This window comes from Cryptomeria japonica, unplaced genomic scaffold (assembly GCF_030272615.1).
Source record: "Cryptomeria japonica unplaced genomic scaffold, Sugi_1.0 HiC_scaffold_307, whole genome shotgun sequence".
Taxonomy (NCBI): Eukaryota; Viridiplantae; Streptophyta; class Pinopsida; order Cupressales; family Cupressaceae; genus Cryptomeria; species Cryptomeria japonica.
The window spans coordinates 27,501-45,000 of NW_026729129.1; the positions used below are offsets into that span (position 1 = coordinate 27,501).

The 17,500-nt window shown below is 60.0% G+C and overlaps 1 non-coding gene across 1 annotated transcript; it reads left to right on the plus strand.

The window, feature by feature from the left end:
- The first annotated feature begins 13,415 nt into the window (after nt 1-13,415).
- LOC131870210 (5S ribosomal RNA) lies at nt 13,416-13,534 on the plus strand. The gene has a single exon (XR_009368536.1). It is a non-coding gene; the product is annotated as a 5S ribosomal RNA (ribosomal RNA).
- Nucleotides 13,535-17,500: the final 3,966 nt, after the last annotated feature.

Here is a 17,500-nt window from a genome sequence, read left to right on the forward strand (position 1 = left end):
ACCGCCCAAACAACGCCCCCTCTACCCTCTGTCGAAACACTCGGCATTGCTGCTCCCTAAGGTGAGCTTCTCCTCATAGGCAATTCCGCTCTTATCCGGTCACGTTTGTGTGCCCGAATTTCGCAAGGCAACCTCCATGGGACATGGAAAAGACTCGAGAAGAGAGCTCGCTCACGGGAGAGAGAAGCCAAGGAGACCACGAGAGTGCTGAGAGTGGGACAGCGCTGAATAGGCGGGAGAAGCCTGCGCGTATAAACGGAGATATATATCCAATTGCAACGAAGGAACGTGCCAAAGATCGAGAACAATGGCAGAAATGCTAGTAACGTGCACTTCGGGACCAACGCATCACCGGAAGACAACCGCCAAACATCGAAAGAGTCGCGATGCTCCGCAACCTACGTGCAAAGCGGTCGCACACCGGGTAAGGGAGTGAGAGCCCCAAACATAGCTGGGCGAGGCGCTCACTCCGCTCTTTAATATCTCGTTAATACCGCCAAGGAAATGGCACAAGCACACACACACAAGCATCCTCGGAAGAGGACAGTTCGAGTGACAGGTCAAATCCAAGAGTTCCGAAGACTACCTCCAGGAACAATCGGGAACAAGACCGATTACAAGTCGTCGAGTCTGTTACTGGGCGAACACGAGATGCGCACAGGAAATCGATCAGCCCTCACAATGGCCCAAGGCCAGAGATCGGACTGCTACGATTTACCCCAACAATCATCGTGCCACTCTTCGCAGAGAGGTGATAGACGCCAACGAGCCCGCGCATAGCAATCGAGGTGTAAAAAGGGCGTTGAAGGCAGGAAGCCTGGACGAAAGAGGCTACGAGGTCACCTCGAAGCGGTCTAAGAATCGGGCGCACTTGGGGCGACTACCAGTGCCAACCCCTTATCCCGCGGTGCGTCCGACACACAGAAATTTCCAAGGCGGCCAAGGAGCCTCCCCGCATAGCAATCGGGGTGTGAGGTTACGGATGCAGCATTGATAGAAATCGAGGTGGGAGGCGAAGGATGCAGAAGTGAGAGCCGAGGGATGTAGCAGAGATAGCAATCGGGGTGTGTGATGCAGAAGAGATAGCAATCGAGGTGTGCGGTGGGAAGGGCCCAGCAGCCAGAATGCATGAAGCGACGGATGAAGCAGTGATGACAACCGGGCTGTGAGGAGAGGAGGGATGCAGCCAAGAAAGCAATCAGGGCTCGAGGCAAGGGATGCATCAAGGATAGCAATCATGTTGTGAGGCGAGATTCCAAAGGCTAAACGTGAGAGGCTGCAGGGTCGACTCAGAGAGGTCTATGCATGTGAGAGGCTGAAAGCAAGGTCAACTCGGAGCGGTCTATGCATCGGGCGCGCTTGGGGCGACTACCAGTGCCAACCCCTTATCCCGCGACGCGTCCGACAAAGAGAACGTTCCAAGGCGGCAGAGGAGGTTACCAGCCGAAGGATGCAGTAGCAATAACAGGTATAGTTCCGCGGCGGCCGAGAAGACTCACCGCATAGGAATCGGGATGCGAGGCGAGGGATGCGGCGGGAAGGCCCCGACGGCTAAACGGAAGAGGCTGCAGGGCCGCCTCGGAATGGTCCAAGCATCGGACGCGATTGGGACGACTACCAGTGCCAACCCCTTATCCCGCGATGCGTCCGATACACAGATAGTTCCAAGGCGGCCGAGGAGCCTCACCGCATATCAATCGGGGTGCGAGGCGAGGGATGGGGCGGGAAGGCCCCAACGGCTAGACGGAAGAGGCTTCAGGGCCACCTCGGAATGCTCCAAGCATCGGACGCGCTTGGGGCGACTACCAGTGCCAACCCCTTATCCCGCGATGCGTCCGATACACAGATGGTTCCAAGGCGGCCGAGGAGCCTCACCGCATAGCAATCGGGGGTGCGAGGCGAGGGATGGGGCGGGAAGGCCCCAACGGCTAGACGGAAGAGGCTTCAGGGCCGCCTCGGAATGGTCCAAGCATCGGACGCGCTTGGGGCGACTACCAGTGACAACCCCTCATCCCGCGATGCGTCCGATACGAAGATGGTTCCAAGGCGGCCGAGGAGCCTCACCGCATAGCAATCGGGGTGCGAGGTGGGGGATGCGGCGAGATGGCCCCAACGGCTAGACGGAAGAGGCCACAGGGCCGCGTCGGAATAGTCCAAGCATCGGACGCGCTTGGGGCGACTACCAGTGACAACCCCTTATCCCGCGATGCGTCCGATACGAAGATAGTTCCAAGGCGGCCGAGGAGCCTCACCGCATAGCAATCCGGGTGCGAGGTGGGGGATGCGGCGAGATGGCCCCAACGGCTAGACGGAAGAGGCTGCAGGGCCGCCTCGGAATAGTCCAAGCATCGGACGCGCTTGGGGCGACTACCAGTGACAACCCCTTATCCCGCGATGCTTCCGATACGAAGACAGTTCCAAGGCGGCCGAGGAGCCTCACCGCATAGCAATGGGGGTGCGAGGTGAGGGATGCGGCGAGATGGCCCCAACGGCTAGACGGAAGAGGCCACAGGGCCGCCTCGGAATAGTCCAAGCATCGGACGCGCTTGGGGCGACTACCAGTGACAACCCCTTATCCCGCGATGCATCCGATACGAAGATAGTTCCCAGGCGGCCGAGGAGCCTCACCGCATAGCAATCGGGGTGCGAGGCGAGGGATGCGGCGAGATGGCCCCAAAGGGTAGACGGAAGAGGCTGCGGGGCCGCCTCGGAATAGTCCAAGCATCGAACGCGCTTGGGGCGACTACCACTGCCAACCCCTTATCCCGCGATGCGTCCGATACACAGATAGTTCCGAGGCGGCCGAGGAGCTGGGGGATGCGGCGAGATGGCCCCAACGGCTAGACGGAAGAGGCTGCAGGGCCGCCTCGGAATAGTCCAAGCATCGGACGCGCTTGGGGCGACTACCAGTGACAACCCCTTATCCCGCGATGCGTCCGATACACAGATAGTTCCGAGGCGGCCAAGGAGCCTCACCGCATAGCAATCGTGGTGCGAGGTGGGGGATGCAGCGAGATGGCCCCAACGGCTAGACGGAAGAGGCTGCAGGGCCGCCTCGGAATGGTCCAAGCATCGGACGCGCTTGGGGCGACTACCACTGCCAACCCCTTATCCCGCGATGCGTCCGATACACAGATAGTTCCAAGTCGGCCGAGGAGCCTCACCGAATAGCAATCGGGGTGCGAGGCGAGGGATGCGGCGAGAAAGCCCCAACGGCTAGAGGGAAGAGGCTTCAGGTCCGCCTCGGAATGGTCCAAGCATCGGACGCGCTTGGGGCGACTACCAGTGACAACCCCTTATCCCGCGACGCGTCCGATACACAGATAGTTCCAAGGCGGCCGAGGAGCCTCACCGCATAGCAATCGGGGTGCGAGGCGAGGGATGCGGCGAGAAGGACCCAACGGCTAGACGGAAGAGGCTTCAGGGCCGCCTCGGAATGGTCCAAGCATCGGACGCGCTTGGGGCGACTACCAGTGACAACCCCTTATCCCGCGACGCGTCCGATACACAGATAGTTCCAAGGCGGCCGAGGAGCCTCACCGCATAGCAATCGGGGTGCGAGGCGAGGGATGCGGCGAGAAGGACCCAACGGCTAGACGGAAGAGGCTTCAGGTCCGCCTCGGAATGGTCCAAGCATCGGACGCGCTTGGGGCGACTACCAGTGACAACCCCTTATCCCGCGACGCGTCCGATACACAGATAGTTCCAAGGCGGCCGAGGAGCCTCACCGCATAGCAATCGGGGTGCGAGGCGAGGGATGCGGCGAGAAGGACCCAACGGCTAGACGGAAGAGGCTTCAGGGCCGCCTCGGAATGGTCCAAGCATCGGACGCGCTTGGGGCGACTACCAGTGACAACCCCTTATCCCGCGATGCGTCCGATACACAGATAGTTCCAAGGCGGCCGAGGAGCCTCACCGCATAGCAATCGGGGTGCGAGGCGAGGGATGCGGCGAGAAGGACCCAACGGCTAGACGGAAGAGGCTTCAGGGCCGCCTCGGAATGGTCCAAGCATCGGACGCGCTTGGGGCGACTACCAGTGACAACCCCTTATCCCGCGACGCGTCCGATACACAGATAGTTCCAAGGCGGCCGAGGAGCCTCACCGCATAGCAATCGGGGTGCGAGGCGAGAGATGCGGCAAGAAGGACCCAACGGCTAGACGGAAGAGGCTTCAGGGCCGCCTCGGAATGGTCCAAGCATCGGACGCGCTTGGGGCGACTACCAGTGACAACCCCTTATCCCGCGACGCGTCCGATACACAGATAGTTCCAAGGCGGCCGAGGAGCCTCACCGCATAGCAATCGGGGTGCGAGGCGAGGGATGCGGCGAGAAGGACCCAACGGCTAGACGGAAGAGGCTTCAGGTCCGCCTCGGAATGGTCCAAGCATCGGACGCGCTTGGGGCGACTACCAGTGACAACCCCTTATCCCGCGACGCGTCCGATACACAGATAGTTCCAAGGCGGCCGAGGAGCCTCACCGCATAGCAATCGGGGTGCGAGGCGAGGGATGCGGCGAGAAGGACCCAACGGCTAGACGGAAGAGGCTTCAGGGCCGCCTCGGAATGGTCCAAGCATCGGACGCGCTTGGGGCGACTACCAGTGACAACCCCTTATCCCGCGACGCGTCCGATACACAGATAGTTCCAAGGCGGCCGAGGAGCCTCACCGCATAGCAATCGGGGTGCGAGGCGAGGGATGCGGCGAGAAGGACCCAACGGCTAGACGGAAGAGGCTTCAGGGCCGCCTCGGAATGGTCCAAGCATCGGACGCGCTTGGGGCGACTACCAGTGACAACCCCTTATCCCGCGATGCGTCCGATACACAGATAGTTCCAAGGCGGCCGAGGAGCCTCACCGCATAGCAATCGGGGTGCGAGGCGAGGGATGCGGCGAGAAGGACCCAACGGCTAGACGGAAGAGGCTTCAGGGCCGCCTCGGAATGGTCCAAGCATCGGACGCGCTTGGGGCGACTACCAGTGACAACCCCTTATCCCGCGACGCGTCCGATACACAGATAGTTCCAAGGCGGCCGAGGAGCCTCACCGCATAGCAATCGGGGTGCGAGGCGAGGGATGCGGCGAGAAGGACCCAACGGCTAGACGGAAGAGGCTTCAGGGCCGCCTCGGAATGGTCCAAGCATCGGACGCGCTTGGGGCGACTACCAGTGACAACCCCTTATCCCGCGACGCGTCCGATACACAGATAGTTCCAAGGCGGCCGAGGAGCCTCACCGCATAGCAATCGGGGTGCGAGGCGAGGGATGCGGCGAGAAGGACCCAACGGCTAGACGGAAGAGGCTTCAGGGCCGCCTCGGAATGGTCCAAGCATCGGACGCGCTTGGGGCGACTACCAGTGACAACCCCTTATCCCGCGACGCGTCCGATACACAGATAGTTCCAAGGCGGCCGAGGAGCCTCACCGCATAGCAATCGGGGTGCGAGGCGAGGGATGCGGCGAGAAGGACCCAACGGCTAGACGGAAGAGGCTTCAGGGCCGCCTGGGAATGGTCCATGCATCGCACGCGCTTGGGGCGACTACCAGTGACAACCCCTTATCCCGCGACGCGTCCGATACACAGATAGTTCCAAGGCGGCCGAGGAGCCTCACCGCATAGCAATCGGGGTGCGAGGCGAGGGATGCGGCGAGAAGGACCCAACGGCTAGACGGAAGAGGCTTCAGGGCCGCCTCGGAATGGTCCAAGCATCGGACGCACTTGGGGCGACTACCAGTGACAACCCCTTATCCCGCGACGCGTCCGATACACAGATAGTTCCAAGGCGGCCGAGGAGCCTCACCGCATAGCAATCGGGGTGCGAGTCGAGGGATGCGGCGAGAAGGACCCAACGGCTAGACGGAAGAGGCTTCAGGGCCGCCTCGGAATGGTCCAAGCATCGGACGCGCTTGGGGCGACTACCAGTGACAACCCCTTATCCCGCGATGCGTCTGATACACAGATAGTTCCAAGGCGGCCGAGGAGCCTCACCGCATAGCAATCGGGGTGCGAGGCAAGGGATGCGGCGAGAAGGACCCAACGGCTAGACGGAAGAGGCTTCAGGGCCGCCTCGGAATGGTCCAAGCATCGGACGCGCTTGGGGCGACTACCGTTGCCAACCCCTTATCCCGCGATGCGTCTGATACACAGATAGTTCCGAGGCGGCCGAGGAGCCTCACCGCATAGCAATCGGGTTGCGAGGCAGATTATTGGGAAGGGAACCCCCTGGGATGCGGCTCAAGCAGTGCCCAAAGGGACTGGAATGCGGAATCACATCGAGAGACCCAAATGCTATACGAGGGCTCAAATCGAATTATCGATTTGGCCACGACATGGACGCATCGGAACGACTACCTTTGCCGAACCACTCGCAATTGCATCCATACCGAAACCAATAGACATTTCCGTTAGAGCCCTCGCATAGCATTCGGGAATCTCGCATGCCCCTCTAAATCGACCAATGCTGGCGCTCAACGAAAATCCGAGCGCTACCACCGTTCGAGCGCCAGCATTGGTCGAGTTAGAGGGGCACGGGGGAGAATGCTCCAGTCAACACCTCCCCTATATAAGTTATTTGTCCGATTCTCGCACAACCGTAGTCTGCCTCGTCGAATCAAACAACGGTCCCAGATTCCGACTTCCGTTCCGTAGAGACCCAAAAGCTAGATGGAGGCTCGCAAGAAAGAGAGTCGGCGCATAGCAATCGGGTTTCTCGAACGTTTAGGGACCGAGCTCACTTGCGGATAGGGCAAAATCCGCCAAGCAACCCAAAAGCTAGACGGGGGCTCGAATCGAATCGCCTAGGCGGCCACAACAACGACGTGTTGGATCGACTACCAGTGCCAAACCATTCAGCAAGACTAGTCTGTGTCGAGGCCGGATAGAGATTCTCAGAGAGCGCCCGTATAGCATTTAGGAGACCTGCCGCGTCCCTCACACTCGACAAATGGTGGTGCACGTTTATAAATCCGAGCGATCCCAACCCTTTCAAGCACCAACATCGGTCGAGATAGAGGGGCACGGAGGGGGCTGCGTGAGACAACACAGTCCCCTATATAAGTTATTTGTCCGATTCTCACACATCCGAAGAATGGTCATCAAATCGGACAACAGCCCAAACTTCCGACTTCCGTCCCAGAAAGCCCAAGAGCTATCTAAAACGTTCATGGCCGGAACTCGATCGCGGCTATACCAGTCCGCCAAGCAACCCAAAAGCTAGACTGGAGCTCTAGTCGAATCACCTCTGTGGCCATTGCAAGGACGTGTTGGAGCGACTACCATTGCCGAACCATTCCGCAGGTCGAGTCCATACCAAGGCCGCATAGAGATTCACGATGAGCTCCTGCATAGCAATCAGGAGACTTGCCGTGTCCATCACAATCGATAAATCCTGGTGCAAGATTTTTGCATCCGAGCGCTCCAACCAGTCGAGCACCAGCATCAATCGACATAAACGGGCACGGGGGGAGGATGCTCGAGAACACTACCTCCCCTATATAAGTTATTTGTCCGATTCTCAAGCAGCCGAAGTCTGGTCATCGAATCGGGTCAAAGACCACAACTTCCGACTTTACCCACAATGCAAGTCATCGAATCGAACATCGGCCCCCGAGTCGGACTCCATGCGTATGTCAGGTCATCGGACCCAAATTCCGCCTTCCTGCGCATGGCGGGCCATCAATATCAACTCGGTCATCGGACCCAAACTCCGCCTTTCTGCGCATGGCACGCCTTCAAATCGGTCATCGGACCCAAATTCCGCCTTCCTGTGCATGGCGGGCCATCAACATCAACTCGGTCATCGGACCCAAATTCCGCCTTTCTGCGCATGGCACGCCATCAACTCGGTCATCGGACCCAAATTCCGCCTTCCTGCGCATGGCAGGTCATCGGACACAAATTCAGACCTCGCCAATATGCCTACGTATCGAATCGGTCATCGGACCCAACTTCCGACTTCATCCATACTGTAGGGTCTTTGAGGTTGGCGCGGTGCGCTCAACCCGGGGAGTCGACCCATCGAAGCATACACCTCCCCTATATAAGCTATTTGTCCGATTCCCACACCTGTGTAGTTTGCACCTCTGACCAGGACATCGACCCCAACTTCCGAACTCGACTGCAACGACGGCACCAGCGCCTTGGTGCGCACCTTGCGACGCACAGTCCCAACATTCGCCTTCCTGCACATGGCAGGTCATCGGACCCAAATTCCGACCTCGCGAGTATGCCTACATATCGAATCGGTCATCGGACACAACTTCCGACTTCATCCATACCGTAGGGTCTTTGAGGTTGGCGCGGTGCGCTCAACCCGGGGAGTCGACCCAACGAAGCATACACCTCCCCTATATAAGCTATTTGTCCGATTCCCACACCTGTGTAGTTTGCACCTCCGATCAGGACATCGACCCCAACTTCCGAACTCGCCTGCAACGACCGAACCAGCGCCTTGGTGCGCACCTTGCAACGCACAGTGCCAACATTCGCCTTCCTGCACATGGCAGGTCATCGGACCCAAATTCCGACCTCGCGAGTATGCCTACATATCGAATCGGTCATCGGACCCAACTTCCGACTTCATCCATACCGTAGGGTCTTTGAGGTTGGCGCGGTGCGCTCAACCCGGGGAGTCGACCCAACGAAGCATACACCTCCCCTATATAAGCTATTTGTCCGATTCCCACACCTGTGTAGCTTGCACCTCCGATCAGGACATCGACCCCAACTTCCGAACTCGACTAAAAAGACCGCACCAGCACCTTGGTGTGCACCTTGCAACGCACAGTGCCAACATTCGCCTTCCTGCACATGGCAGGTCATCGGACCCAAATTCCGACCTCATGAGCATACCTACTAATCGAATCGGTCATCGGACCCAACTTCCGACTTCATCCATACCGTAGGGTCTTTGAGGTTGGCGCGGTGCGCTCAACCTGGGGAGTCGACCCATCGAAGCATACACCTCCCCTATATAAGCTATTTGTCCGATTCCGACACCTGTGTAGTTTGCACCTCCGCTCAGGACATCGACCCCAACTTCCGAACTCGCCTGCAACGACCGAACCAGCGCCTTGGTGCGCACCAAAAGTGCGCACTTTTGGAGGGCACTTTTGTGCGCTCCAAAGGTGCGCACTTTTGGAGGGCACTTTTGTGCGCTCCAAAGGTGCGCACTTTTGGAGGGCACTTTTTGGAGGGCACTTTTGTGCGCTCCAAAGGTGCGCACTTTTGGAGGGCACTTTTTGGAGGGCACTTTTCTGCGCTCCAAAGGTGCGCACTTTTGGAGGGCACTTTTTGGAGGGCACTTTTCTGCGCTCCAAAGGTGCGCACTTTTGGAGGGCACTTTTTGGAGGGCACTTTTCTGCGCTCCAAAGGTGCGCACTTTTGGAGGGCACTTTTTGGAGGGCACTTTTCTGCGCTCCAAAGGTGCGCACTTTTGGAGGGCACTTTTGTGCACTCCAAAGGTGCACACTTTTGGAGGGCACTTTTTGGAGGGCACTTTTCTGCACTCCAAAGGTGCGCACTTTTGGAGGGCACTTTTTGGAGGGCACTTTTGTGCGCTCCAAAGGTGCGCACTTTTGGAGGGCACTTTTTGGAGGGCACTTTTGTGCGCTCCAAAGGTGCGCACTTTTGGAGGGCACTTTTGTGCACTCCAAAGGTGCGCACTTTTGGAGGGCACTTTTCCTGCGCTCCAAAGGTGCACACCTAGGTGAGCACCTTCGACCACACCTTGTAGCACACCAAACTCTGACTTTCGACTTCATCCGCAATGCAGGGTCTTTGAGGTTGGCGCAATGCGCACAACCAGGGGAGTCGACCCATCAAACCCAACACCTCCCCTATATAAGCTATTTGTCTGATTCTCATACATGCGTAGCCTGCAGGAGCAATTAGGACATCGACCCCAACTTTCGGCTTCTAAACGAAAACAAGGTCTTTGAGGTTGGTGTAATGCGAACAACTAGGGGAGTCAACCCATCAAACCCAACACCTCCCCTATATAAGCTATTTGTCTGATTCTCATACATGTGTAGTCTACAGGAGCAATTAGGACATCGACCCCAACTTTTGACTTCTTAACGAAAACAAGGTCTTTGAGGTTGACGTAATGCGCACAACCAGGGGAGTCGACCCATCAAACCCAACACCTCCCCTATATAAGCTATTTGTCCGATTCTCATACATGTGTAGCCTACAGGAGCCATTAGGACATTGACCCCAACTTTTGACTTCTTAACGAAAACAAGGTCTTTGAGGTTGGCGTAATGCGCACAACCAAGGGAGTTGACCCATCAAACCCAACACCTCCCCTATATAAGCTATTTGTCTGATTCTCATACATGTGTAGCCTGCAACAACGATTAGGACATCCACCCCAACTTCTGAATTCGTCTGCGTTGACCGCACCAAAGGTGCACGCCTTGGTGCTCACCAAAATCCGACTTCCGACTTCTTCTGCTATGCGGGGTCTTTGAGGTTGGCGCAGTGCGCACAACCAGGGGAGTCAACCCACCGAATGCAACACCTCCCCTATATAAGCTATTTGTCTGATTCTCATACATGCGTAGACTGCAGCAATGATTAGGACATCCACCCCAACTTTTGACTTCTTAAACAAGACAGGGTCTTTGAAGTTGGTGCAGTGCACACAACCAGGGGAGTCGACCCATCAAACGCAACACCTCCCCTATATAAAGCTATTTGTCCGATTCTCATACGTGTAGTCTGCAGCAGCGATTAGGACATCGACCCCAACTTCCGAATTCGTTTGCATTGACCGCACCAAAGGTGCACGCCTTGGTGTGCACCTTGGAGTGCACTTTGGTGCTCACCTCGGTGCACACTTTGGTGTGCACCTCGGTGTGCACCAAAGGTGCGCACCTTGGAGCGCACCAAAGGTGTACACTTTGGAGCGCACCACATAGGGTCTTTGAGAGGTTGGCGCAGTGCGCACACCAAGGTGGGTGTTGAGGTGCGTGCCGAGGTGGGTGGGTGCTAGGGTGCGCTCCATGGTGGGTGCCAGGGTGGGTGCGTGCTAGGGTGGATTCCAAAGAGGGTCATAGGGTGGGTGCCAAGGTGGGTTGGTGATATAGTGGGTTCAAAGGTGGGTACTAGGGTGGGTTCCAAGGTGGGTCACAAGTTGGGTGCCAGGATGCGTGGGTGTTAGGTTGGGTGCCAAGGTGGGCTCCTGCGTGGGTGGGTGCTAGGGTGGGTTTCAAGGTGGACGCGAGGGCGGGTGCCAAGGTGGGTAACAAGTTGGGTGTTAGGATGGGTGAGTGCTAGAGTGGGTGCCAAGGTGGGTGGGTGCTAAGGTGGATGCCAAGGTGGTTCACAGGGTGGGTGGGTTCTAGGGTGAGTTCCAAGGTGGGTCACAGGTTTAGTGCTAGGGTGCGTGTCAAGGCGGGTGTCGAGGTGCCTGGGTGCTAGGGTGTGGATGCCAATGTGGGTCATAGGGTGGGTACTAGGGTGGGCTGCAATGTGGGTGCCAAGGTGGGTAACATGCTCGGTTGGTTCTAAATTGGGTGTCAGGGTGGGTGTGCACCCACCTTGCCCGAGGTGGGTGCCAAGGTGCCAGTGTGGGTGGGTGCTAAGGTGGATGCCAAGGTGGGTGAGAAGGTGGGTGATAGGTTGAGTGGTAGGATGGGTGGGTGCCAAGATGGGTCACAGGGTGGGTGCAAGGGTGGGTAGGTGCTAGGGTTGGTGTCAGGGTGGGTGGGTGCTAGGTTGGGTTCCAAGGTGGGTGCGAGGGTGAGTGTCAAGGTGGGTCACAGGTTAGGTGCTAGGATGGGTGAGTGCTAGGGTGCAAAGGTGCCAGGGTGGGTGCTAGGATGGGTCGATGCTAGGGTGAGTGGCAAGGTGGGTCCACAAGTGTCAAGGTGGGTGCCGAGGTGGGTGCCAACTTGGGTTCCAAGGTGGGTGCCAAGTGGGCGACTGCTATGGTGGATGCCAAGGTGGGTCACGGGGTGGGTGCCAAGTTGCTAGGTTGTGTTCCAAGGTGGGTGCCAACGTGGCTGCTAGGGTGCGTGGGTTAAAGGGTGTGTCACAACGTGGGTGCCAGGATGGGTGCGCACCCACACTGGCCAAGACGGGTGCAAGGTTGGGTTCCAAGCCCGGTCACAGGCTGGGTGCTAGGATGGGTGGGTGCCAAGGTGGGCACCAGGGTGGGTGCACCCACCCTGGCCAAGGTGGGTCACGGGGTGGGTCCTAGGGTGGGTAACGGGGTGGGTACTAAGGTGCGTGCCAAGGTGGGTCATGGGGTGGGTGCCAAGGTGGGCACCAGGGTGGGTGTGCACCAACCCTAGCCAGGGTAGGTCACGGGGTGGTTGTCGGGGTGGGCGTCAAGGAGCCAAGGTGGGTGGCAAGTAGCCAAGTTGCGTGCCAAGGTGGGTGTCGGGGTGGGTGCCAAGGATCCAAGGTGGGTGCCAAGGAACCAAGGTGGGTGTCTGGGTGGGTGCCGAGGTGGGAGCCAGGGTGGGTCCCAAGGTGAGTGCAAAGGTGGGTGCCAGGGTCAAGGTGAGTGCCAATGTGGGTTCCAAGGTGCCAGGGTCAGGGTGAGTGCCAATGTGGGTTCAAAGGTGCTAAGTTGGGTGCGAGGTTGGGTGCGAGGGTGGGTGGGTGCCAAGGTGTGCTAGGTGGAAGCCCGGGTGGGTCGGCATCCCATGGGTGTCGAGTTGGGTGCCTGATGGGTGCTTCTTGTCAAGTTTTAGTCGTCGGGACTCATTTCGAGCCTTAGAGGTCGTTTCTTGTCCGGTTGCCCTGTCTTCGACCTGGGAACCCAATTTTGGTCCTCGGGTCCCATTTTTTTTTGTCTCGCATCCCACTTTTGGCCTGTGGCCTTTTCGGGGTCGATTCTCGTTTTGGGCATCAGAGCATGTTTCTTCTCCTAAAACCCAATATTTGTTTATTAAGTCTCGGAACACATTTTTGTTCTCGTGGACCCATCATGGGTCTTGGAACGCATTTGTGGTCCTTGGGTCCCATTTTGCATCCCGAAACTTGTGTTTTGGTGCTTGATCCCTATTTTGGGTGCCCACCTTGCACCAAGTGCGCACCCGGGGCAAACCGAGCGCCTTGGTGCACCGGGGCAAGATCGAGCGTGCACCCGAGGCGCCCCGAACATGCACCAAGGTGCACTCGGCCCACATGTGAGCGCAGGTCGTTGCGCCCGAGGTGGTGTGTGGGCACCGCGTTGCAGACGGGACACTGCACGCACACGACGCCCCGTCCAGGTGCACGCACGTAGGCCGGGCCGGGTGCACACCCGACGCCCTAGCAAGGTGCGCGCACCCGGGCAGGGCTCACACTTGGCGAACGGGGCGCACTTCGCGAGGGAGGGTGTGCACCTCGACGGGGGTGGGTGGCCGGGGTGGATTCGCACGTGGGTCGCGGTTTGCTAAGTACACACTGCGACAAGCTCATAACGGGTGCGATCATACCAGCGTTACTGCACCGGATCCCATCAGAACTCCGCAGTTAAGCGCGCTTGGGCCGGAGTAGTACTGGGATGGGTGACCTCCCGGGAAGTCCCGGTGTTGCACCCTTTTTTAGTTTTTCGCCGGGCGTCGCAATGCTATTTGAATAAACCTTTTGCCCGTTTGCGTTCTCGTCGGGGCCGGGCCGGGCCGGGGTGCGCTGCCCGCACTACCGCGCGCGCGGGGGGCGACACCGAGCGCGCACCCGAGGCGCCCCGAGCACACAGGCCACGGTGCAACCCGGGCGTTGTGCGCGCACCCCGGTGCGCCCGAGGTGCTGCGCGCGCACCCAGGTGAAATCGGTGTGCACCTCGGCCAGTGCGCGCTCGGTCGAGTCGCGCACGTTGGCCAAGGTGCACGGTGATGTTTCTTACTCTAAGGTTCCGCACCAGACGCCCGGGACAGGTGAGCGAAGCTGGGCGGGGCCGGGTGCGCGGCCGGGGCAGGTGCACGCAGCTGGAGAGAGCTTTGGAGCACACCAGAGGTGCGCACCTTGGAGCACACTTCGGAGCGCACCAATGATGCGCTCCATTCAAAAGTTTCCTGAAAAGGCAAAAAAAGTTGAGATTATAGAATTTCCCACTTGAGAGATTGTAAAAAAAAAAAATTTAAAATGAAGGAAACGCGGGTGCCAAGGTGTGCGCGCCCGGGTGCGCAGCCCAGCCAAGGTGTGCGCACCAAGGCGCCCACCCTGGCGAAGGTGCACGCAAGGTGCGCACCCGAGGCAAACCGGACAATTAACCCAACTTTCGACTTCGCGCGCACCTGCGCACCTTGGAGCGCACTTCGGAGCGCTCCTTGGTGCGCACCAATCTTGGGCACCTCGGAGTGCACCATGGCGCCCACCAAGGTGCGCACCCGGGGCAAACCGAGCTCCGACTTCGTGCGCACCTTGGAGCGCACGAAAGGTGCGCACCATGGCGCCCACCAAGGTGCGCAGCCCAGCCAAGGCGTGCGCATCAAGGTGCGCACCCTGGCGAAGGTGCGCACCCGGGGCAAACCGAGCTCCGACTTCGTGCGCACCTTGGAGCGCACAAAGGGTGCGCAACCCAGCCAAGGTGTGCGCACCCCGGGCAAACCGAGCTCCGAATCGTGCGCACCTTGGAGCACACTTCGGAGCCCTCCTTGGTGCGCACCGATGTTGCGCACCTCGGAGCGCACCCGGGGAAAACAATGCAATTAACCCGACTTTCGACTTCGTGGGCACCTCGGAGCGCTCTCGGGTTCGCACCTCGGAGCACACCGAGGTGCGCACCTTTGATGCGCTGCCTTCACCAATTTCCAGAAAAGGCAAGAAAACATTGAGAAGGTGTGCGCACCGAGGTGCCCACCCTGGCGAAGGTGCACGCGAGGTGCGCACCCGGGGCAAACCGGGCTCCGACTTCGTGCACGCCATGCTGCGCACCTTGGAGGGCCATGGTGCGCACCTTGGAGCACACTTCGGAGCGCTCAATGGTGCCCAACCCAGCCAAGGTGCCCACCGCGGCGAAGGTGCACGCGAGGTGCGCACCCGGGGCAAACCGGGCTCCGACTTCGTGCACGCCGCACCTTGGAGCACACTTCGGAGCGCTCCTTGGTGCGCACCAGGGCGCGCAACCCAGCCGAGGTGCCCACCCCGGCGAAGGTGCACGCGGGGTGCGCACCCGGGGCAAACCGGGCTCCGACTTCGTGCACGCCATGGTGCCCACCGCGCCAAGGTGCACGCGAGGTGCGCACCCGGGGCAAACCGGGCTCCGACTTCGTGCACGCCGCACCTTGGAGCACACTTCGGAGCGCTCCTTGGTGCGCACCAGGGCGCGCAACCCAGCCGAGGTGCCCACCCCGGCGAAGGTGCACGCGAGGTGCGCACCCGGGGCAAACCGGGCTCCGACTTCGTGCACGCCATGGTGCCCACCGCGGCGAAGGTGCACGCGAGGTGCGCACCCGGGGCAAACCGGGCTCCGACTTCGTGCACGCCGCACCTTGGAGCACACTTCGGAGCGCTCCTTGGTGCGCACCATGGTGCCCACCAGGGCGCGCAACCCCGCCGAAGGTGCACGCGAGGTGCGCACCCGGGGCAAACCGGGCTCCGACTTCGTGCACGCCGCACCTTGGAGCACACTTCGGAGCGCTCCTTGGTGCGCACCAGGGCGCGCAACCCCGCCGAAGGTGCACGCGAGGTGCGCACCCGGGGCAAACCGGGCTCCGACTTCGTGCACGCCATGGTGCGCACCAGGGTGCCCACCGCGGCGAAGGTGCGCACCCGGGGCAAACCGGGCTCCGACTTCGTGCACGCCGCACCTTGGAGCACACTTCGGAGCGCTCCTTGGTGCGCACCAGGGCGCGCAACCCAGCCGAGGTGCCCACCCCGGCGAAGGTGCACGCGAGGTGCGCACCCGGGGCAAACCGGGCTCCGACTTCGTGCACGCCATGGTGCCCACCGCGGCGAAGGTGCGCACCCGGGGCAAACCGGGCTAGGACTTCGTGCACGCCGCACCTTGGAGCACACTTCGGAGCGCTCCTTGGTGCGCACCATGGTGCCCACCAGGCCGCGCAACCCAGCCAAGGTGTGCGCACCAAGGTGCACGCGAGGTGCGCACCCGGGGCAAACCGGGGTCCGGCTTCGTGCACGCCGCACCTTGGAGCACACATCGGGGCGCTCCCGGGTTCGCACCGGCGTTGCGCACCGTGGTGGGCACCTCGGAGCGCACCGTGGTGGGCACCTCGGAGCACACCAAGGTGGGCAGCGAGGTGCGCACCTTTGATGCGATGCCTTCACTAATTTCCATAAAAGGCAAAAAAAAACGAGATTTTAAAATTTCCGTTTTGAAAGATAGTGAGAAAAAGGGAATGCTGGTGCCATCTTGAGCCCGCCCTGGTGCGCAGCCCAGCCAAGGTGTGCGCACCAAGGTGCCCACCCTGGCGAAGGTGCGCGCCCGGGCAATTAACCCAACTTCCAACTTCGCGCGCGCCAGGGTGGGAGCGCACCCAACAACCGGGCCTGGGAAGAGCCAATGCGAGAAACCCCACCAAACGCTCTGACAAAAAAAGAGGGGGCGCTCCAGTAACCCCGCTTCGGAGCGCACCCTGGGCAAACCCAGCCAGGGTGCCCACCCCGGCCAAGGTGCAGGCGAGGTGCGCACCCGGGGCAAACCGGGCTCCGACAACGTGCACGCCGCACCTTGGAGCACACTTCGTAGCGCTCCCGGGTGCGCACCTCAGAGCACACCAAGGTGGGCAGCGAGGTGCGCACCTTTGATGCGCTGCCTTCACTAATTTCCAGAAAAGGCAAAAAAAAGAGGAGATTTTAAAATTTCCGTTTTGAAAGATAGTGAAAAAAACGGAACGCGGGTGCCATCTTGAGCCCGCCCTGGTGCACAGCCCAGGTAAGGTGCCCACCCTGGCAAAGGTGCGCACCCGGGCAATTAACCCTACTTCCGACTTCGTGCGCGCCAGGGTGGCAACCGGGCCTGGGAAGAGCCAATGCGAGAAACCCCACCAAACGCTCCGACAAAAAAAGAGGCGGCGCTCCAATAACCCCGCTTCGGAGCGCAGCCGGGGCAAACCCAGCCAAGGTGCCCACCCCGACGAAGGTGCACGCGAGGTGCGCACCCGGGGCAAACCGGGCTCCGACAACGTGCACGCAGCACCTTGGAGCACACTTCGAAGCACTCCCGGGTGCCCACCGGCGTTGCGCACCGTGGTGGGCAGCGAGGTGCGCACCTTTGATGCGCTGCCTTCACTAATTTCCAGAAAAGGCAAAAAAAAATGAGATTTTAAAATTTCCGTTTTGAAAGATAGTGAAAAAAACGGAACGCGGGTGCCATCTTGAGCCCGCCCTGGTGCGCAGCCCAGGCAAGGCATGCGCACCAAGGTGCCCACCCGCGGTGCACGCCCGGGGCAAACCGGGCTCCGACTTCGTGCAGGCCGCACCTTGGAGCACACTTCGGAGCGCTCCTTGGTGCGCACCATGGTGCCCACCAGGGCGCACCCGGGGCAAACCGGGCTCCGACTTCGTGCACGCCGCACCTTGGAGCACACATCGGAGCGCTCCCA